Source organism: Thamnophis elegans, chromosome 10 (genome assembly GCF_009769535.1).
Source record: "Thamnophis elegans isolate rThaEle1 chromosome 10, rThaEle1.pri, whole genome shotgun sequence".
In the NCBI taxonomy this organism is placed as follows: domain Eukaryota; kingdom Metazoa; phylum Chordata; class Lepidosauria; order Squamata; family Colubridae; genus Thamnophis; species Thamnophis elegans.
Window position 1 is genome coordinate 11,762,585 of NC_045550.1, and position 20,981 is coordinate 11,783,565.

Consider the following 20,981-nt stretch of genomic DNA (forward strand, 5'->3'; position numbering starts at 1 on the left):
GTCAATGAATGACAGCAGTTGGGATGTCAACTGCAATCAAATGTTAAGGCTAACATAAGAAAACTTGATGAAATCTGTGACAGGTATTAAAACTGCTTTTAAACCCCATGCTAATAAGATTTTTTAGAACACTAGAACATCAGCACATCAGGAAATTATACACACACATGCACAAAGGCAATACTTCCTTAGTTCTGCACAAAAATTAAAATGGCAGTCCTTGTCTAGACATTCATATTCTGCCAAATATAGTACAAAAGGTACTAAAAAATGTCAGAGAAATGAAAAACTGGCAAAATAACTAATTCAAAGAGTATTTACACCTTCATTTCCTGGTTAATGGATCATAGTTTGCCCTATATCATGACGTTCTTGCTATAAGAAAAGATGGGTGCACTTTCAAATAGTCATTGGTGTCCTATCTAGTACCAAAGACTCCATATAACTACATAAAACCTAATCAGCAAAAGTCATACGTATATATGAAAGTGTTCTTCATTTGGAGATAAATCTTAAACATATCCTTAAGATCGTCAGTAGTGTTTGAGGGATGTACATACTTCCCTTGCAATTTGTCATTTAGGAACATAATTCATGAATAAATGCCACTAATATATGATTGCATGAAATCTAAAGCTAAGTACCATCATAATGTCATACCTATTTATGGACAAGTTGTTAAGGGCATGACATATTATTTTTTGCTCATCTCTAGACATTGAATAAAATAATGTTTCTGTCCTTCCATCTCAGTGGTAGTGTATTATGTTCTTCATTTGAATTAGTTAAATTACAGTGTAGTGGGGAAATATAAATGTATCTGAGCTCGGCATATTTTCTCCAGCAGAAACACTTGCGCTAAGAACAAATCTGCTAACGGTTGGGAAGGGAGAAAGAGCTTTAGATTCTTAGTACTGGTGTCTCACAGTTTGCAGCAACTCAGACATACAACACTGTTCATCATAATTCATGCCTATTTGTTAGGCAATCTCATATAATAAGAAGACAATTGCTTTCATACTCTTGTGAAGTTTGCAGAGCGTCTAATTAAGCATTTTGCCATGCTGGATACAGAATGAAATCCCTTGTGTTGATCTAAAAAAAATCTGATTTTTTTCTTATCTACAGCGTTTTTTGGTTGTATTTGTAGAATATCAGCTGCTAAACTAGTTAGGTTGTGTATTATTTTGCTCAATAAATTTAGCAATATATGATTTTAAGAATCCTTAATATATAGATATTTGGTTCACATGCAGTTATAGTATGTTAGGTTTGGCTCATATTGGAGTATTTTATTATTCACTTCCATGTGAAGTACAGTCACTTAAAACATAACAAAATAATAAGTTATGAATGCTTAAATATTTCTTCAATTGTACTTGTTTCATTGAAGATGTATGTATTTTTTTTAAAAAAACCTGTCCATCCATCCTTTGTTTAAAGATAGCATTTGTAAGGTACAGATCATACATTTAAAAAAATTACATCTTTTTAGATTACAAAAAGCATATTTTATTTGGTCTATTGATCTCTGATTGAATAGTCCTATTATGCAAGGTGCATTTTATAGGCAATATATAACAGTAAGATCAAAGGGAATTTTGAAAGAAGCAGCAGAAAGCAAGAGGATTGTATTAGGAGTTAAATAACATACACAGTACAGCCACAAAAATAAATTTGTCTTAAAAATAATGATTAAAAAATGTTCTACATCCAAAAATCTCAAGATTTTGCTAGCAAAAGATAGATTTAGTAAAATCCACCTACAAAGATGGTAAATATTAACTATGCACTGTTGTGAGGATTACACAATAGAATATACTAAGGGTTATAAATATGCTTGAAGGAATCTGTCCATCTATGTATTTAGATACATGCACAAACATACACACACATCAGATATGCACACACCTCCAACTCTTGCAGTATTAGTATTGTATAGGTAATACCACTACAAACCTATTTTTAAATTTCATATTAACACATATTAGCATCATAAAGAACCTATCTGATGAAGATTTAAGAAGCTTAGCAATGTTCACACCTCCATGAAAAATGATACAGTTTAATATCTCTTTAAATAAACTTTATAAGCAAATCAATTAACAGTTATTATCTGCCACAAGGGAAAACAGGTAGACAATTCTGAAGTTTCTTCTTAATCTTTGACTGCTCCATATTAAAAGTACCTATATTAAAATACAGGTACTTTCACAGAATGTTCCTATTTATTTTACCACATTGGCATGGTTTAGTTGAGTCCAGGGGAAATTATCTCCTTTGACCACTGACACTGACAAGCCAAAATGAAGTCTGCTGTGCACATTATGTGATGTTTTCAGGCTTTAGATCACAGGTGTCAAACTTGATCGTGTCATGTGATGTATCATGGCATTTTTTGCCTTTGCAGAACTGAGGTGGGTGTGGCCTGCGTGCGATGCATCTGGCCTGCAGGCCACCAGTTTGACATGCCTTAGATCCAATGAAGTATTTAAAAACAGGGCCCCACTATGAAAAAGTGGATGGGTACTAGAACTACAGAAGGTACAATTATACAGATAAAATATGAACTACTGGAAAATTATTTTAAATAATGTCTTATTGCTTGACAAATGTGTTGGTCCAAATGAAAAAAGTACAAGGACTGTAACAAGCAGTGACGTGCGGTGAGATTTATGGCTGGTGAGGCAAGCGTGCAAAAGCCGCCTTATGTTGGACACAGCAGCGGGGCATTTGGATGCCCTGCTGCTGTGTCTGACATAGAGGCGTCCCGCATCTATGTTGAACACAGCGGCAGGGCTTTCCGAAGGGCTCTACCACACCAAGGAAGAACCCATTTTCTCCCCTCTCCTACAAAACAGCATCAGAAGGAGAAAGGGGCAGATTATATTAATGAAGACACTCCACACTTAAAGTGGTTCCCCTTAGACAGGAAACGGAAAATGATTATAAACATGCCTGCTGAATGGTCAGCCTCCTCGCTTTAACAGTTTTGGGTTGCCAAATTCAACTCAGACACTTCCCAGCTGAGGGATTTCCTACTGCCCAATAAATGCGTTTATTTATGGGAATGGTTCCAAAACATTAAAAAAAACTGTCAGCCCGCACGCCAGCAGAGGCAGGTAAAACACACACACACACAAATTACTTACAATAATACAATTACTTACAAATTACATTAATTTTGAATTCCTCCCCCTCCTTCCGACCTACATACCTTTTCCAGCTGTTTCACAGAGGATTTCAACTCTGTTCTTGTCTGCCATGATGAAAATGCAAAAATGTAAAAGGAAAAAGGCAAGAGCTGCTGAAGTCAGGCTGGGTTAGCTGCCAGAATCTCCAATGGATGACTCTGCTTAACTGTTTAAAAAAGCCTCTTAAAAAAGTGCCCTCTACAGGAGGAGGTGAGAGAACCACGTGCCTCATCTACATAAGGAATTTTTCGGCTTTTAACCCTTGCTTAGCTCTGCTCGAGTGATCATAAAAATAGACTAAATGAGGCATGTGGTTCTCCCGCCTCCTCCTGTAGAGGGCACTTTTTAAGAGGCTTTTTTAAACAGTTAAGCACTAAGCAGAGTCATCCACTGTGACTCTGGCAGCAACTACCTCAGCCTTTTTCCTTTTACATTTTCTTTTCATGATGACAGTGGTGAGGCCCTGCCTCCCCTGACTGCACGACCCTGGTAACAAGGCATGAAGAGATGTTTCATTTCAATCTTGTTTCAAGATGTCTTCAAAGGCAGATAATTTGTTGATCTACTTCACTCTGCTCAAGCTTCTTCCAGCACTTTCAAGAAGGGGACTAGAATATAGAATAGAATATTCTTTAGAATAGATCATAAAATGCAATAATCATAAGATACAAACAACCAAGTGATAAGTCATAAGATACCAATAGGAGAGGTTAAAAAAAGGATAAGGCTAACTGTCAGGCGTGCTTCATTCAGTATCCAAGAAAGAAAAGCCCCAACTAAATTTGTGTAGAGATAAAGGTATTTTTACTGGACATGAAATGAAAACCGCTAAAGTGAAGCAAGATCTGAAGCAAAAAGTACAAACGTGTACATATCAAACGTTTGCCCAAGACCCTCTCCCCAGTTACCCCAATCTAAAGTCCATTCTGCAACTCCCAAAGGTGTCATGTGGGATGCATCTTTAAGTGTGCCTCATTCAGCTGGTATGCAGAGACGGTTCACCTTGACCAAGCCCAAACATGAGCCATCAGCATGCACACAAGATGGTGAGAACAAAACTCCCTTCATGATAACTCCTCCAGTACCTAGTAATTCCCCCCCCAAATACCACAAGCCCCCACCCTCCCTGTTGCTATGGCAGCCGATAGCAAGCAAGCAAAGAAGAGGCTGACACTAACAGCAATACAACCGTACTACAGTGGTGGGTTGCAGGCAGTATGCCTCAGTACCAGCGTACAGTTCCTGCCTGGAGCACCGGGTACCATTTCGGTATGGTGCTCCGGGGGGGCCCACCTATCCGCCCGAGCTCCTTACCTGTATTTGAGCTCTTCAGTGCTTACACGCAGGTGCACGGCGTCTGTGCGACGCTCCACCGAGCAGTTGGAGCGTCGCGGAGGGGTCACAAGAGGTAAGTATGCATGCACGTGTTCATGTGCACGCCGGGCCCTGTTGCAACCGTACCAGTTGCAATGGGATCTGGAACCCACCACTCCCTACTACATGGGCTTCAGCCTTACTACATCCTTAGGCATAAGACAGTGCTGTGGTAATTAAGTGTTTAGTACTTAGTGATGGCTTGAGGGGGGAAAACTCTGTCTAGTTGTTTTGGAATGCAATTCTCTATAGCAGCATCCGGAGAGCAAGGAATTGAAACAATTTATGTCCAGTATGTGACAGATACTTTCTAGATACTTTCTCAGCCCTCTTTTCTGGCTGTTTGCAATTGGTTGTTGTTGTTTTTTCTGCAGTCCTAACTATCTGATGATATAAAAGTGACTTCAGAAACCATGCAACAGAGTTTACAAGGAGACTTGCCTAAAACTCCACCTTTTCAAAATGAATCATATCATTCTGCATCAATACACCATTAACATTCCATGTCCAAAAACTGTCATTACCTTCAATGTACATTTATCTATTTTGTTTTCTGATCTCAGACTGAAAATAAACATAATTGATTGTGTATTATTTATTGTCATAAAAATTACTTTCAGAAAAGTATGCAATGCCCGTTAGCTATTCTTGATTATTTTGCTGGAAATGTTTTGGAATGTGACCTTTAACCTGTGCAAAACCTGATATTACGTTCAAGCTGGCAGAAGTTGTGCATTCCTGCTCTAACTCCTATCTAAAACCTTGATGAAAATGACGGTGGTACAGTTTCCTTAACTTGATTTGGTTGATCCCTTCAATGAAATATTTGTTATGCTATCAACATGATGCTACTCCATTGAGGTTTATTATTGCCAATGGGATATATACATACACATACATACACATACATACATATATATATGAATGAAAATGAACTCATTAGGGAGAATCCTGCAAATGTTCAAAAAGAACCAACCATCTGCATCTAATTTAACTAACCTTCAGTGCTTAATTTAGCTAACCAAGCCTAAATTTACTTCCAACCCAGAATTTTCTAACAAATGAATAGAATTCAGCAATTTTAGTAGGCATTTTGGAAGAATGATCTTTGAAAGAATACAGGGGTGGGTTGCTCCCAACATTATTGCTGGTTCAGTGCACACAAAAATTTACACATTTACAGTAGTAAATATTAAAAATTTACCTTCAAGACACTTCGGAGAGGAAGTTTGTAGGATATTACTAGCCCTCTCTTCAGTACTGAGATTTAATACTAGTGTTAAATGCCCATCTATATGAGACAGGAAAAATGCTGTAAAAATTATTAAGAGCAATTAAAAGTGTATACAGGATCTCTTCATAATATTCTTTTTCTGATATCTAATGTAGCTTTCTCTGGTCCAAGAATTAATAGGAATTTGAGAGGCTGCAAGGGTACAAATTCAAGCTACATCGTTAATTATAGCTTTAGTAGTATACAGATAGTGTCCCAACAATACCAGATGTATTCTAATGGTGATAGAAGGTAACCTTACCTGTATCCTCATACAACATAAGGGTTATAAAGTTGCCTTGAAGTATTCTAACTGCATGAACTATCAATTGTTGGAATGGTGAAATTTCAGAATAATACTGATTGTATCTTCAGTGGTTGCTAAAACACTACTTAAAAAGGGCTTTCCATAAAAGGAACTTATAAAAGGTGATGCTTAAAAGAAAGTCATTGCTGTATTTGTTGGGCATTAATGGCCCATCTTTCTTTAATATTACTTCTGCCCAAACTACCTTTGTTTTATTATATTTTATCCTCTGTTTTTCTCTTTCACACTCAGCAGCTACTTTGGCCAACAATTTCTAAGGACAAACTCAGGGCAGGAAATAAGACCCAAGCCATTGGCATCCCTACATTAGCATTGAAATTTTCTACTCACTAAATAGGGAGAAAAGTGACTTCATGGCCACTACAATATTGTTATATAAAAGTTACATAAGGAGGAGCTAGTAAACTACTGTTTAACTGTTTAACTCCTCTCTTCAATGAAATAGTGTCTGAAAAAAGACCTTTGTGGGTCCATTCTTATAATATTTGTAATGTTCTGTAATGTTACTATGTAGTTCAATTGTTAGTTTAGAAGTCAATGCTAGCTGGGAAATTCTGGGAGCCGAGGTCCACATATGTGAAATTTCCCAAGTTTGAGAAACACTGGAATAGACATTTCGATATATATGATAGATTAATCTCACTTTTCACCCTCTTCTGCTAAATCTGGATGAACCCCTGCTTGTCCAGAAATTATGTTTGATCACATTGGTTGATGACATTCGATCTTAGGCAGACATTAGGCTAATAAATAGTGTCAGTTTATTGGATGCTAGTTTTGGTATGTTTTCTTGCTGCTCCTAATTGGCAATCTTTTTTTTTTAACTTTTCTTCCCATCCTTTTTTTTTTTTTTTTTTTTTACATTTTTAATCTTCATCCTGCCCAGGGTTGCTTTGAATGGTTGGCTTCCAAATGTGATTTATACATAAATAACCACTTTCAAATCAAGCCCATTTTGCTTGCGTTTAGATTCACTCAGATAAAACTACTTCAACTTTTATTTTATAAATTGTATTTTTAATTTCAAAAATAATCAAATGAAGTTTATATTCCAATGTTATGTAAGAGTAGCTCATGTACATTAATTCCATCATATTATTTTTAATAAAAAATGCAAAATTCTAGTGCACTTTAATGTCTTTTTCTCTCGTAGACAAATATCAACAATGTTTATGGATACAGTTTTTAAAGAAACAACTTAAGTCTAAGGACCAACTATCAATTATCATGGACAAAACAAAAGCCTTTGCTAAATTTTAAGTGCTTTTCAGAAGTGGAGTTGCCATAACAACTTGATGCAAAAAATCTTTGGTGGTAACTTTGTATTGAATCCTATTGAAAGTAAATAACTCCACTTTTATGTTAATACATATCCAGCCTAGTAGATACCATTGGTAGAGTAGAATTAAAACTTAAACAGGGAAATATCTTTTCTGAAGTGAAAGAAACCTCTTAAATGTAAGTGTTTTCCTTCTCCCTCTTTCTGTTTCTCTCACTCTTTCTTTAAAAGTATAATTTGTCAGACATTAAAATAACAAAAGGTCTTTGAAAAAGGATTATGTCTTCTGATGTTTCACCACTAGAATGGTTTAACATTATGCCCCACTGAAGTTGTAATCTTGAATTCTGAGGTAATGTTTTAGTCCTTTCTTTCCAGATAAATAAAGATTTCAGTGATAGCACTTCATTTTTCTTTGGAAGGTTCTTTTATTTTTCAAACTCCTCGTTTTCTCTGGTTTAAACTGTTACATCAGAGTAACATACAAATTGGATGCAGTTCTTTATTAGTGAAGGAAGGAAAAAATAGAAAGTCAACATATTTTAATCAGATCCGGTAGTCCGCAAATGAAGCATTTCAGTATTCATTTCTAGCTAGCCAGGTAGGTAGGTGGGTGGATGGGTAGGTAGTGGATAGATAGAAAAGTTCTTCTAAAGTATCAATTTGAAGGCATTTTCCTTTTTTATAAATGAATATACCTGTTTCCCTCCTCCTCCCCAAATAAAAGCTGTATGTTTCCATGTTAAGTAGTTTGTTAATCAGATCAATTCTATTTCCCTTTGAAACTCAGTGGCCCAGTTTTTGATATCTCTTTTAGCAGTACAAATTTAATTAACATTAAATCTCATTTTTAGATTCTCTTCATTTCATTATTGAATAAATGAAATTGTATTTTATTTTAAATTTCTCAGAAAAGCCAGGCATAATTTCAAATAAAGAACTTTTATCAATAGAGAAGTAAGGAAGTCTTTTAAACTTAACCACTCAAATGAGATTTTCTCTTCAACCAATTGCGAAATTGGCAAATTAATGTTGCCACCAGGCGCCACAATACCATCTGCCCTTAAAAATAGGGGGGGGGTGTTCATATTGAAAATGCTATGCATTCTTTTCCCTTTACATTCTGAAGAGTAAAATTAAAAGATGGTTTTAGTCACAAGCATGGAAAGCATGATTTCCATCATCTTTGCAATTACCTTTAGCAAGCAGGATGTAAAGAAACATTAGGTAGCAATTTAATTTTTTCACATAGAGAAAGAGGCCTTCATATTCCGTAGTCTATTATGACATTTTTGCTCACTGCTGGTTTTGACCTACAAAGCCTTTCATGGCATGGGGTGGTGGGTTATCTGAGGAACCATCTCTCCTTCTTACATCTGCCTGTCCCATCAGACTTGACAGAAAGTGTTAGGAATTGCAATTGCTGGGATCCCAGGAGGTGGACCTTCTCTGCTATAGTGCCAATTTTGTGAAATCATCTCAGTCCAGATTAGCTCATCTCTCTGAATATTTTGCAAGTCCCTCCATTTTATGATAGCTCCTTTGCTATGGTTAACATCCTCTCTTGTTTGTGTGCCTTTCAAACTAGCTTTTTAAATATTTTTGACAATTGTTTTTACACGTATTTATTGTTTTCCTTTTCTAATTAAGTGTTCTATGCCTCCCAGAGTCCTTCTCTTGTGGGTTAGTAGCTGTGCAAATGTGATAAATAAATCAGTAGGCAAAGAATGTGAGATTAATAAAAAAAGAAGCATGTAAACCTTAAGCAGGAGTAAACTTCTAAACTGTATTTTACTAAAATACAATCAGCCATTAAAAATTACTTACATGGCAGTAAGAAAAAACTCTGCAGCCAATATTTAAAGTGAGTGCTTTCAGAGCAGCTAATCCCAGCAAACACAGACCTCTAAAATTTCATTGGGTATTTCTGTAATCTACATAAAAAGCCTGCCTTCAACGAAATCTGGGATCCCTTATCATAGACAAAGTTATTCACAATGCTGCCCTGATTATAGGATAAAATTGCAGTTTCCAGTAGCACCATTTTATTGTCAAACACGAGGGGGAGCTCTCATCATGCCGATATCATGTCTTCCTCAACCTGTATGATCCAAAATGGGCATTCCACAATCTGTTTCTTCTTGTGATATTTTGAATGCGCTAACAATTCTGGGATCATCAAGATCTGAAATGGATGAAGATGCAACAGAAAGAAAACTATGAATTCTGTATGGAAAGTTCCTGGTAAGGTAAGTATTACAAATAGTTGAAGGGGCTAGAAATAATCAGGATATCCAAGGTGATCAGTTCAGGCCTCAAAGACTATTCAAACTAAAGTCATGTGGTTCTGGAAATATCACGAATCTGTATTCTTATATTTTTAAGAATATAATGTCTAAGGTAGTTCTTTAGGCCTAAGGAAAGTCTCCTTGGGCTCCTCCTAGCTAACTCAGCTTTGATAAAAGGAAAACTTTTCTCCTGCTACTAACAGAGTGGCACCAGTGAAAGAAGCATCTCAGACCAGCCGTTTCCCCTGTTTATAAATTGATCTGGGAGCACAAAGAATAATACCTGAGATATGCTTCCAGATTATTTAGATTTTACCGGGGAGTTCTCTCTTGACTGCAGTATAACCTCATAATCACAGATTGGATCAAACCCTGTTAATTTGTGATGTATGTCATGTGCTGCTTTAAAATCACATTTTCACATTTAAACTAGCCCTCCATTTCCAAGGACATAGTATAGAATGTTGCTCAGAGAATATGTGATCAAGTATGAAATAATCACTGAGCCAGAGAAAGGGAATAGCTTCTGTCTCTAATCTTGGAGAGTAATTGCCACAATATTTTGAACAAAATAAACTAATGGTCCGAGTTTGTATAAGATACCTTCCTAAAATCAAGGCCAGTTTTCCTCAATTTTGGCAACTTTACGATGTATGGACTTCAATTCCCAGAATCTCCCCAGCAGGCACTGATCAAAGCATTCATTCAGCTGCAACAGTCCTAGATTTTAAAATAATACAATGAGAAAGAACCGCACAAGAATAAAATTATTCGACAGTGGCCACATATAAGGTTTATTATATTTATATTCAGCCCTCTCCCACAACCAACTCCAACGGATGATAAAGATATATTACAACCATTTCCTGAAGTGATTTAGGCTCATTTTGGCTTGATTTAAAATGTTTATCATAAATTAATAAATTTCAAAGGGAGGCTGATGAAAACTATTCCTCCGTAGTGGCATTTCTATACAGGTGCTATAATAATCATACAGTTATTTGCACTGGATTAAGATTAGCATTATTTTATCACTGTGTTTTAAGGGATATATATATCTGTGTGTGTGTGTGTGTGTGTTTTAAGGGAGATATATATATATATATATATATGTATATGTATATGTATACGTATACGTATACGTATACATATACATATACATATGTATACGTATACGTATACATATACATATACATATACATATACATATACATATACATATACATATATATATATATATATATATATATATATATATATATATGAATGAAAATGAACTCATTAGGGAGAATCCTGCAAATGTTCAAAAAGAACCAACCATCTTCATCTAATTTAACTAACCTTCAGTGCCTAATTTAGCTAACCAAGCCTAAATTTACTTCCAACCCAGAATTTTCTAACAAATGAATAGAATTCAGCAATTTTAGTAGGCATTTTGGAAGTGTGTGTGTGTGTATATAGTGTTGTATTTGTGCTGATAAATAAAGGGAGATAGTATAGATCTATTTCAAGCTATTTAGCTCTCATCAGCTAGCCATACCCTTACTGGGATTCGAACCTGTGCTGTATTGCATCTTAGGCAGATGTGTTAACCACTAAGCCACAGAGTTCAGCATACTGGGGGTTGTAACTCTAAATAGATACCTTTCACCCTGGCTTGGCTGATAAGGAGTCGAACTGAATATATATCCATCCAGCCATCCATCCATCCATCCATCCATCCATCTATCCATCCATCCATCCATCCAGCTATCCATCCATCCTTTGGTATAAGTATATATTTGGTATACATATATCCCTAAATTGCTGGTAAATATGACCACTGGAAAATAGAAAGATTTGGTTGAAGAATACTGATCAAAATCTTTCTCCTCTCTCCAAGTATTAGAATTTTTAAAATTAGTAATGGTCAGATGTCATATACATACCTACATACATTTTTGTGCATACCCACACATAAACACACATATCAATTATTAACAACCACTATTACATAATCATTATATATATATATATATATATATATATATATATATATATATATATATATATATATATATATATATATATATATATATATATATATATATGGCTGTATGTACACATCCATGCTTGTTTATGCTGATATGTGTAAATACATATATTTCATTTATATCTTTGCTGTTTTCTCCCCTCTTGAGATTATTTTAGATTTATTGCTCTTAATTTTTAAAAGCCAAGTGTATCTAGTGTTCGTATTACTCCTAATTAATGTGAGAATAAAGAATCAGAGGTTATTCCTCCAATGAGTTGTTTTTGAAGAGTGACAAATTAATCCCCTTGGATATGGCTAAAGCCAGGAAAGATCTCTTCTGTTTTGTTTCTTTAATAAATTGCAGCAATTAGTTGTGCACAACTCAAGGTCTTACTGTTCTAATACCTATTCTCATTTTCTTTATTCTTTTTGCATACTTCTTGAAAGCGACAAATTTTCCGATAAATCAATCAATTAATAAATATATATTTGCCATAGATGAAATAATAATGTTAGGTGTTAGATCAGTTTATTCAAAAGTCTATTTACAGATTAGGAATTTTTTTATTTAATTCTCTTTCTGCCTCATAACATTTTAGGAGAGGGGACCACATCTATCATCTTCTTCCATCATAACTACATTACAATTTCCCCACTCTTTTTTTTATTTTACCCCTGCCACAAATAATCCATTGTACAATAAGGCCAGAATTATTATAATAAGATGATAAAGTCAGTAACATGTATGTGTGTCTGTACACACAGGCATGGATGCACACCAGGGACGTGCAGTCAGGGGAGGCAGGGGAGACAGAGCCTCACCACTGTCATCATGAAAAGAAAAAAAATGTAAAAGGAAAAAGGCAAGAGCTGAGATCAGGCTGAGCTAGTTGCTGCCAGAGTCACCATGGATGACTCTGCTTAGTGCTTAACTGTTTAAAAAAGCCTCTTAAAAAGCACCCTCTACAGGAGGTGGCAGGAGAACGAGGTGCCTCATCTAGTCTGACTTTATGATCACTTGAGCAGAGCTAAGCAAGGGTTAAAAGCTGAAAAATTCCTGATGTAGATGAGGCACGTTGTTCTCCTGCCTCCTGTAGAAGGCATCTTTTTAGAGGCTTTTTAGAGGCTCTGGCAGCAACTAGCCCAGCCTGACCTCAGTTCTTGCCTTTTTCCTTTTACATTTTTTTTCTTTTCATGATGGCAGGCAAGAGCAGAGTTGAAATCCTCTCTGAAACAGCTGGAAAATGTATGTGTGTGGGTCGAAGGGAAGGAGAGGAATTCAAAAAGTTTGATTGCATGCAGAGCCACGTTGCCTTTTCAAACACACACACACGAACACACACACACACAGAGCTGGATAAAAGTATATAAGCCCAGCTTCACTGATTACAAGTTTGAAAAAGCAATGTGGCTCCACCTGCAATCAAAGGCTCAGATCGGAAGGCAGCAGGGGAATGGGGGGGGGTATGGCAGAGAAGCTGCTTTCAAGCCATTGGAAAATATATCCAATCCAACTTCTGTGTTTGTGTTTGTGAGTGAGTGAGAGAGGGATCCAATTTCTCTGTGTCTGTGTGTCTGTTTGAGAGAGGAGGGAGGGAGGGAGAGAGGGAGGAAGGAGGGGGAGGGAGAAGAAAAAGAATGAAGGAAAACGTTTTTGCAAAGGAGAAAAACAAATGCTGTCGCTTTAAATCGGAACTGAGCATGCCCGGCTGTGGAATTCTGGGAGTTGAAGTACACAAGTCTAAAAAAATTTGAAACTCCTGTGTCAGTGCCTCACCAACCATAAATCTCACTGCATGTTACTGATGCACACAGGTACATACACAAACTATAAAGTCTTAGCTTACCCCCCAAAAAACCCAGACCAGATGGTAGGTTAATGGGTTATAACTTTCAATAATCCAACATTGCCTTCTTGGTGTGCTGCAAAGAAATCATGAATGCTTTCATTTGGCATGCCTAGAAATACATTTTGATTTTCTGATCTACTGCAAGTATCTTTTATCATTTATGAAATAAATCATTAATACAAACAAGGCTGATTATTTCAATATATAGTGATCCATTTTGTGTGATCTTTTGGCTTTCACATGCCTTCCCCCTGTTGAATCCATCACTTATTTAACAATGGTATTTATATGCTGTTTATAGACCCCTTATCATGAGAATGGATAAGGTTTAGTGATTTCTGACTCAAGAAAACAACTTGCAAAGCCAGTGGTGCTAAAGAGGTGAGTGACAGATATGCAGCCAAACCCGTATTTCCAACAAATCATAAACTTTGTCTCCTTGTCTCTATGAAATTCTTCCCACTTCCAGAAGGACTGATGGCTGTTTACATTGCCTCGCTCCCACCTCCCCCACCCTGACTGAAAAAGAAGAAGCAGCAGCAGCAACAGCAAGGTAGATTGCAGTGCCAAACAGTTATCGCTTTATTTCCTCCTGGGTGCAAAAAGTGGAGGGGGGGGGGACTTCTTCTGGCAGAGATGAACTCAGTTCAAAGTGTTAACCTGTTTGCTGCTTTCAATCTCTCTGGCCCAGCGCTCCAAGCCAAAGTGCTGATTTGCTGCCTGCTGGCTCATGTTTGCCTTCAACTTTCAGATGCTTGCCACTGCCCGGCACCTGAAATGCTAGAATTTTAATTATCTTTGAAAAAGGGGATGGTTCTGCAACCACTTCAGACAGTTTTCTATTAACATTTGACAAGATCTCAAAGCAATTGAAACATATTTAATGAGATTACAACATTAGATTGGGGTCTGAGAATTTCTGATCAAATTCCAGTTTGCCTAATTAATGCATTCCAGCACCTACTTAACTAGATTCATAACAACAAATCATTTTGAGCTATCTTCAGTGAGATGCACCCTGCCTAGACAGTGAGTAATGGATAAATGCATATATGTTTATGTTATTTCAGTGGAAATCCATGTGCCTGTTGGTAATGAATTGAAGGTTAAGTGACAATTTCTCTTCACAGCCACTCATGTCTTACACCCTGTGAACAGAAAACTGGATTAACCTTTAATTACCCCCAATGACCTCTCAACCCTAAAACAACATTACCACTCCTATCCAGAGTATTTGCATATACTATTTTAATGAGAGAAACATCTGTTTGCATATTTGGTTTTTCTTATTTTATGCAGATGAGCTGGCATAGACAATTGTGGGAAGATCTGTTTCTCCTGCCCTCCCTCTCAGAATTGGGTGGGGATTTTTTTTTTCAAGTGGTGGTAGAAAATTGGTGCCCCTTATCATCTTGCTGATGAAGTCTGACTTGTATTAATTAGAACAAGAACCGTGCCAACAGCATTACATACAATGCATAATGCACAGCTGCTATGTGATCCCAATGGCAAGCAACACTATTCTGAATTCCAATCCTGGCTACACATACAGAAATTGTGTCTTGATGTGGCTGTAGTTCACTATTTTTTCATTCATAAGCGGAGTTCCCTTCATTCATTATCTTCTTTTAAATATACTCTATATTGCCAAAAGTATTCGCACACCTGCCTTTACTCGCATATGAATTTACTGTAAGTGACATCCCATTCCTAATCCATAGGGTTCAATATGACGTCAGTCCACCCTTTGCAGCTATAACAGCTTCAACTCTTCTGGAAAGACTGTCCACAAGGTTCAGAAGTGTGTTTATGGGGATTTGTGACCATTCTTCCAGAAGCGCATTTGTGAGGTCACACACTGATGTTGGACGGGTTTACGTGGCCTACCACTTCGTGGCTGAGTTGCTGTCGTTCCCAAACACTTCCACGTTCTTATAATACAGCTGACTGTGGAATATTTAGGAGCGAGCAAATTTCATGACTGGATTTGTTGCACAGGTGGCATCCTGTCACAGTTCCACGCTGGGATTCACTGAGCTCCTGAGAGCGACCCATTCTTTCACAAATGTTTGTAAAAACAGTCTGCATGCCTAGGTGCTTGATTTTATACACCTGTGGCCATGGGAGTGATTGGAACACCTGATTCTGATTTTTGGTTGGGTGAGCGAATACTTTTGGAAATATAGTGTATAAGTGATAAAGATATAGGTATAGGTATAGGTATAGATTAAATATTTAATAAATCCATTAACACAATTAATAGATTTTCACAACCTGTGTGATATTTTTTATTATCCCTAGTAGTCAAAAATGATTTTAAAACATTGAATCCTTTTCACGTGGGTTGTTTTTACATCCTTCCTCCATGAAAAAGTCTGAAGCAGTTAGGGGGAACATTTCTAAACTCTGCAAATATATGTTACAAGGCTTATAGCTTAGTTCCATAAATGTGAGGTTGTGTTGGCCTTCCTGGATAACCAGACAGGAAACATGGTTAGATGAGATGAATCTATTGTAGGCTACGTTATTAACAGAATCTTGCCAAGTGTGAAGGTATAAATGTCCCATTTCCACTTTTAACTTCTTGCTCTATTAAGATGGTATTTCCTTAGGGATTTTTTTCCTCTGACCATTAAGAAAGTGGGAGATCCTGTTTCCCATGTCTGGTTTCTGCTTCCTTGGCAGTAACTCTCCTCCCCTTTCCTCAAGGTGATCCATGCATTCCATTACATTGTATTCAATGTAAATGCATGCCCTCCATTACATTGTGTTCCAGTTCCAGGAACTCACTACCTATTTCTAACACTTGTCATATAAAATAAATTCTCATAAATACTTCCTTTTTCTTACCCTTATCTGCTTTGAGGTACCAAGCCAGGATTTGGGATGCTGTCATTCTGCATTTGGTGAAGTGATTCCCACCCATTTGTTATTTGTCTTTTATATATCAAAAGATTATCTATCTGCTTTTAAAATCATATGACAGAGGCTTTTACACAATGTTATTTTAATTCTTCATTAGAAAAATATTCTCTGCTCCTTCTAAAACTCTCCCAATGATTACCAGAGCACGATATGTGACAGGATGTTTAGGGACTAAAGGTCTTCATTTTTTGAAAGAGTGATGGGAACAACCTAATGAAGTGTGAAGTTCCAATCAGGTGACTCTTGATCAGCCAACTGATAGAGTTAAAAATCTACTGGATGTACAGGTAGTCCTTGACCTATAACCACAATTGTGCCCAAAATTTATGGCCTTATTTTGCCACTGTTACGCAAATCAATATAGTTGTGTTATAGTAGTAACACAATTGTTAGGTGAATCTGACTTCCCCATTGACTTTGTCAGAAGGTCGCAAAAGGTGACCTTGCGACACTGCAAAATATGAACCAGTTGCCAAGCATCTGAATTCTGATCATGTGACCGTGGGGATGGTGCAACTGTTATAAGCAGAGGTGGGTTCCTACCAGTTCGCACCTATTTGATAGAACCGGTTCATCAAATCTACCAAACCGGTTAGAAGAGGTTCCACCAGTGGACCCGGAAAGCAGGCCACACCTACAGAAGAGGTTCCAAACATTTTTGAAACCCACCACTGGATAAGATTATTCTACACTATCATGCTCATATTTATAAAACTCAGTGCCTCTGTGAAAGGTAAGGATGACTACTGCGTTTGTTGTGCAATCAGAACATTGTGTGTGTTGAAGTTGTTTTAACGCAAACCAAAGATGCCTTTAAAAAAATAAGTTTACATCATATTCTTATGCATGCCAGTGCTGTGTGTGAGGTAATTTAAGGTGGTACTGACAAGTGTCATCGGCATCTTCATATCCGGTCACATGGGCGGCAAGCCACTCCCATCCAGTCACATGGGCGGCAAGCCACTCCCATAAAGGAGGCCACACCCACAGAGTAGGTTCGAACAATTTTTGAAACCCACCACTGGTTATAAGTGTAAAAAACAGTCACAAGTCACTTTTTTCAGTGCCATTGTAATTTTGAAATAGTCACTAAATGAACTGTTATAAACCAAGGCCTACCTGTAATAGTGTTTACACAGTAAGCCCCAGGATGTCAAACTCAATTTCATTGAGGGCCTCATTGGGGTTGTGTTTGACTCGGAGGGGAGGGAGGGAGGTGGGCATGGCCAGGATGGGCATGGCTAGTTTGATATCAATGTCACAGGCACCTGTGGTGGCTCAAGCACTCTGCCAGTGAAAACCGAGCTTTGTTTTCACAGGTAGAGAGTTGCAGGGGGCTATCACAGCTGAAAATGGCCCTCCTTGACCTCCCGAGATCCATTTTTGCTGCCAGAGACACTGCGAGTCAGTCCTTCACTGTTTCCAGGCATGCTCCGCAATTCAGATCTAAGCACTCTGTAGGCCGGATTCTGCCCCCGGGCCTTGAGTTTGACACCCCTGAACTAGATGATGCAAGATCAGTGTTTCTCAACCTTGGCTACTTGAAGATGTCTGGACTTCAACTCCCAGAATTCCCCAGCCAGCGAATGCTGGCTGGGGAATTCTGGGAGTTGAAGCCCAGACATCATCAAGTGGCCAAGGTTGAGAAACACTGTGCTAGATGATGATATTGATACCTTAAATATGTCTATTGGCTACAATATTAATATTAAAAATAAGATGACCATTTTCATTACACAGCATTAGTAAAGTAACTGAATATTGTGTCCCTACCTTCCTAAATAGTTAGACTATAGACACACACTTTCTGATAATTATTAGGATGGGGGTTGCAGTCCAACCACAGAGATAAAAAAGTTTATTCATTTTATTTTTAAAAAGGCTTAAACATCATGCAACTTTTAAACTCAACTCCAACATTTCCTGTGTCAAAATATGAATTGTGAGAAAATGAATGCATCATACCTCGGTTGATGATTGCAACCCCTGACGCATTAATTTATTTACATCTGTTTCAATCAAGCAAAGATTTCTTAATTATAGAGTGTGTTTATGTGAATTTTCTAAAATGATTTAAGGAAAACATCTAGAGCACTACACAATCAATTAAGCTGCTTTTCAATTTATTTATTCAATTTATACTCTGATATTAGATTTAGAACCATATTTGGAGTAGAATGACCTCAAAGCCATAGCCTTGCAACTGTCATGATTTGAGTTTGCAACTTCTTGAAAGGGGAGAATGCGAGGAGGCAGAAAGTAAAGAATGAACTTAATTGAACATAATTTAGTCTTGACTGAAGTCCCTTTGACATAAGATGTTTATTCTGCTCTAGAAGCTTTGCACCAGTGTTATCATTTTGGCTCAGATAATTTATTCCTGGCTCAGATGTGATATATGCTGGAAATAGAATAACAAAAGAGGTAATCATTTCATTTTCAACACAGAAGTTCTGCAAAGCTTGTGGATAATGCAGGAACTCTTGTTCTCCCCAATCTCTCTTTTCCCTGATCTTTCTCATCAAGTTCCATATTCCTGTTTGTAAGCAGTTTAAGTAATGCTTCTCTCTAACTCCCCCCCCCAAAAGTCTAACTGCTTATTATCAGGTGGGGATAAACAGTTGCAAAACTGTTCTTTTTACTTTATAGCTTTCAAGAAGACAGTAATTGTACCAGTTAGCTTTGCAGTAACTGCAAGAAAAGCTTTTTTTATAAGAACTAATCAGCATTTCTAGTTTTCTCTCTCCCCTCCCCCCCAATGATCAAATATATGTAGCTTCTCTGTGGCTGCTCCGACCCTGTGGAACGAACTCCCCGTGGAGATTCGTACCCTCACCACCCTCCAGGCCTTCCGCATAGCCCTTAAAACCTGGCTGTTCCGACAGGCCTGGGGCTAAAGACTTGCAGCCCCACTTCGAATGGTATGATTGTTGTGTTTTTTAACTGTGTATGGTCTTTATATTTTGTAACTTTGTTTGTCCTTAATGAAGTCCCATTGATTTTAATGAGACTTTTCTATTTATGACATCTCAATCCAATGCATTGCTAGATGTAGTGAGGGGTACTTTTACATCATATCATTTCTTCACCTCGATTTTTGATAACACCATTTGAAGCTGTGTACGGTTCAAAATCCTTTACTTCATTTTGAACATTTAAGAATACTGTACTATGGAAAGACAGTTCGGATGAAGAATTATTAGTGGAATGAGAATACAGAACAGCTCAACCATACAGTAATTTTGGATCCAATGGAGAATTGTAACACAATCCCTTGCTTCATGCATACCATAAACTATGCAAATGGCTACTAAGGGAAATTAAAATCTATTTTAATTTTGACGTAACTTGTTTTACCATTAGGAAATGTAAATGTAGCATATGCAAAGATTTTTCTATTATGCCTCAAATATTCTTCTTCCTCCCTCCTCCCTTCCTTCCCTCCCCTTCCCTTTCCCCCTTCCTTCCTTCCTTCCTTCCTTCCTTCCATCCTTCCTTCCTTCCTTCCTTTTCTTTTTTTTTCTATACAATCCAGAGAAGAAAAATCTGGTGATAATGAATGCATAGTTCTGCCAATATTTCAATCATTGTACTAATGGATCAAAGTGCTGGAAACATTTTATAAATAGACCAATTATCTTTAAAGCTTATTTTTTTCTGAGTATTTTCACTGCAAAGTCATTCTTTTTCTAGTGTTAATTTCTCTTGCAGTTCCACATTTCCTATGTAAATTAACAAGGTAGTTTAACCATCATAAGTTTCACAGAAAAATACTCGTACTGCAGATGTTTTGCAATGATTTTAAAGTTAAAAGCTAATATGAGCTTAAAAATGAAAGAATAAAAAGAAAAATTAGAAAGAGCAGAAAAGAAAAAAGAATAGGAATAAAAATAGAAAAGAAATAAAAATAAGAATATAGTAAAGAAAAAGAAAAGAAATATATACAGTTGTAACTTCCCCTTTTGTTAGAATAATTATAAATATTTTAGTAACATATCAACTCCTTCTAAACTATAACAGATGATCTCTTGTTCCCATATCCCATGTCTTATCTGTAAAGAAAAAAACCCTTTAATATCTTGTCACTCAGTCCTAGTCAGTAAAAGTCCATTAAGAGTGAACATGGATAGCAACATATTTATTTTAACGTTGATCAAATGAACCAATTTTATATTCCTGCCCATTACTTTTAACAATCTTGGTCTTTAATTCCTTAAAAAAATGTTCTACAATGTGATGTCTTTTTCTTTTTTCTTTGTCTCTACTCATAAAATCCTTAAACTTTAACAGGTCTCTTTTATAAACCCCATCTGGGAAAGTTATGCAAGTCACTCTTCTGGTTTATTATTTGTATGCTCATAAGACAGCAGCTGATTCCATTTATATAGCCATATATCATCTTTGTAGCCTGTCATTTTAAATACATCTTCAAATCAATTTAAGTCTTACCTGGTAG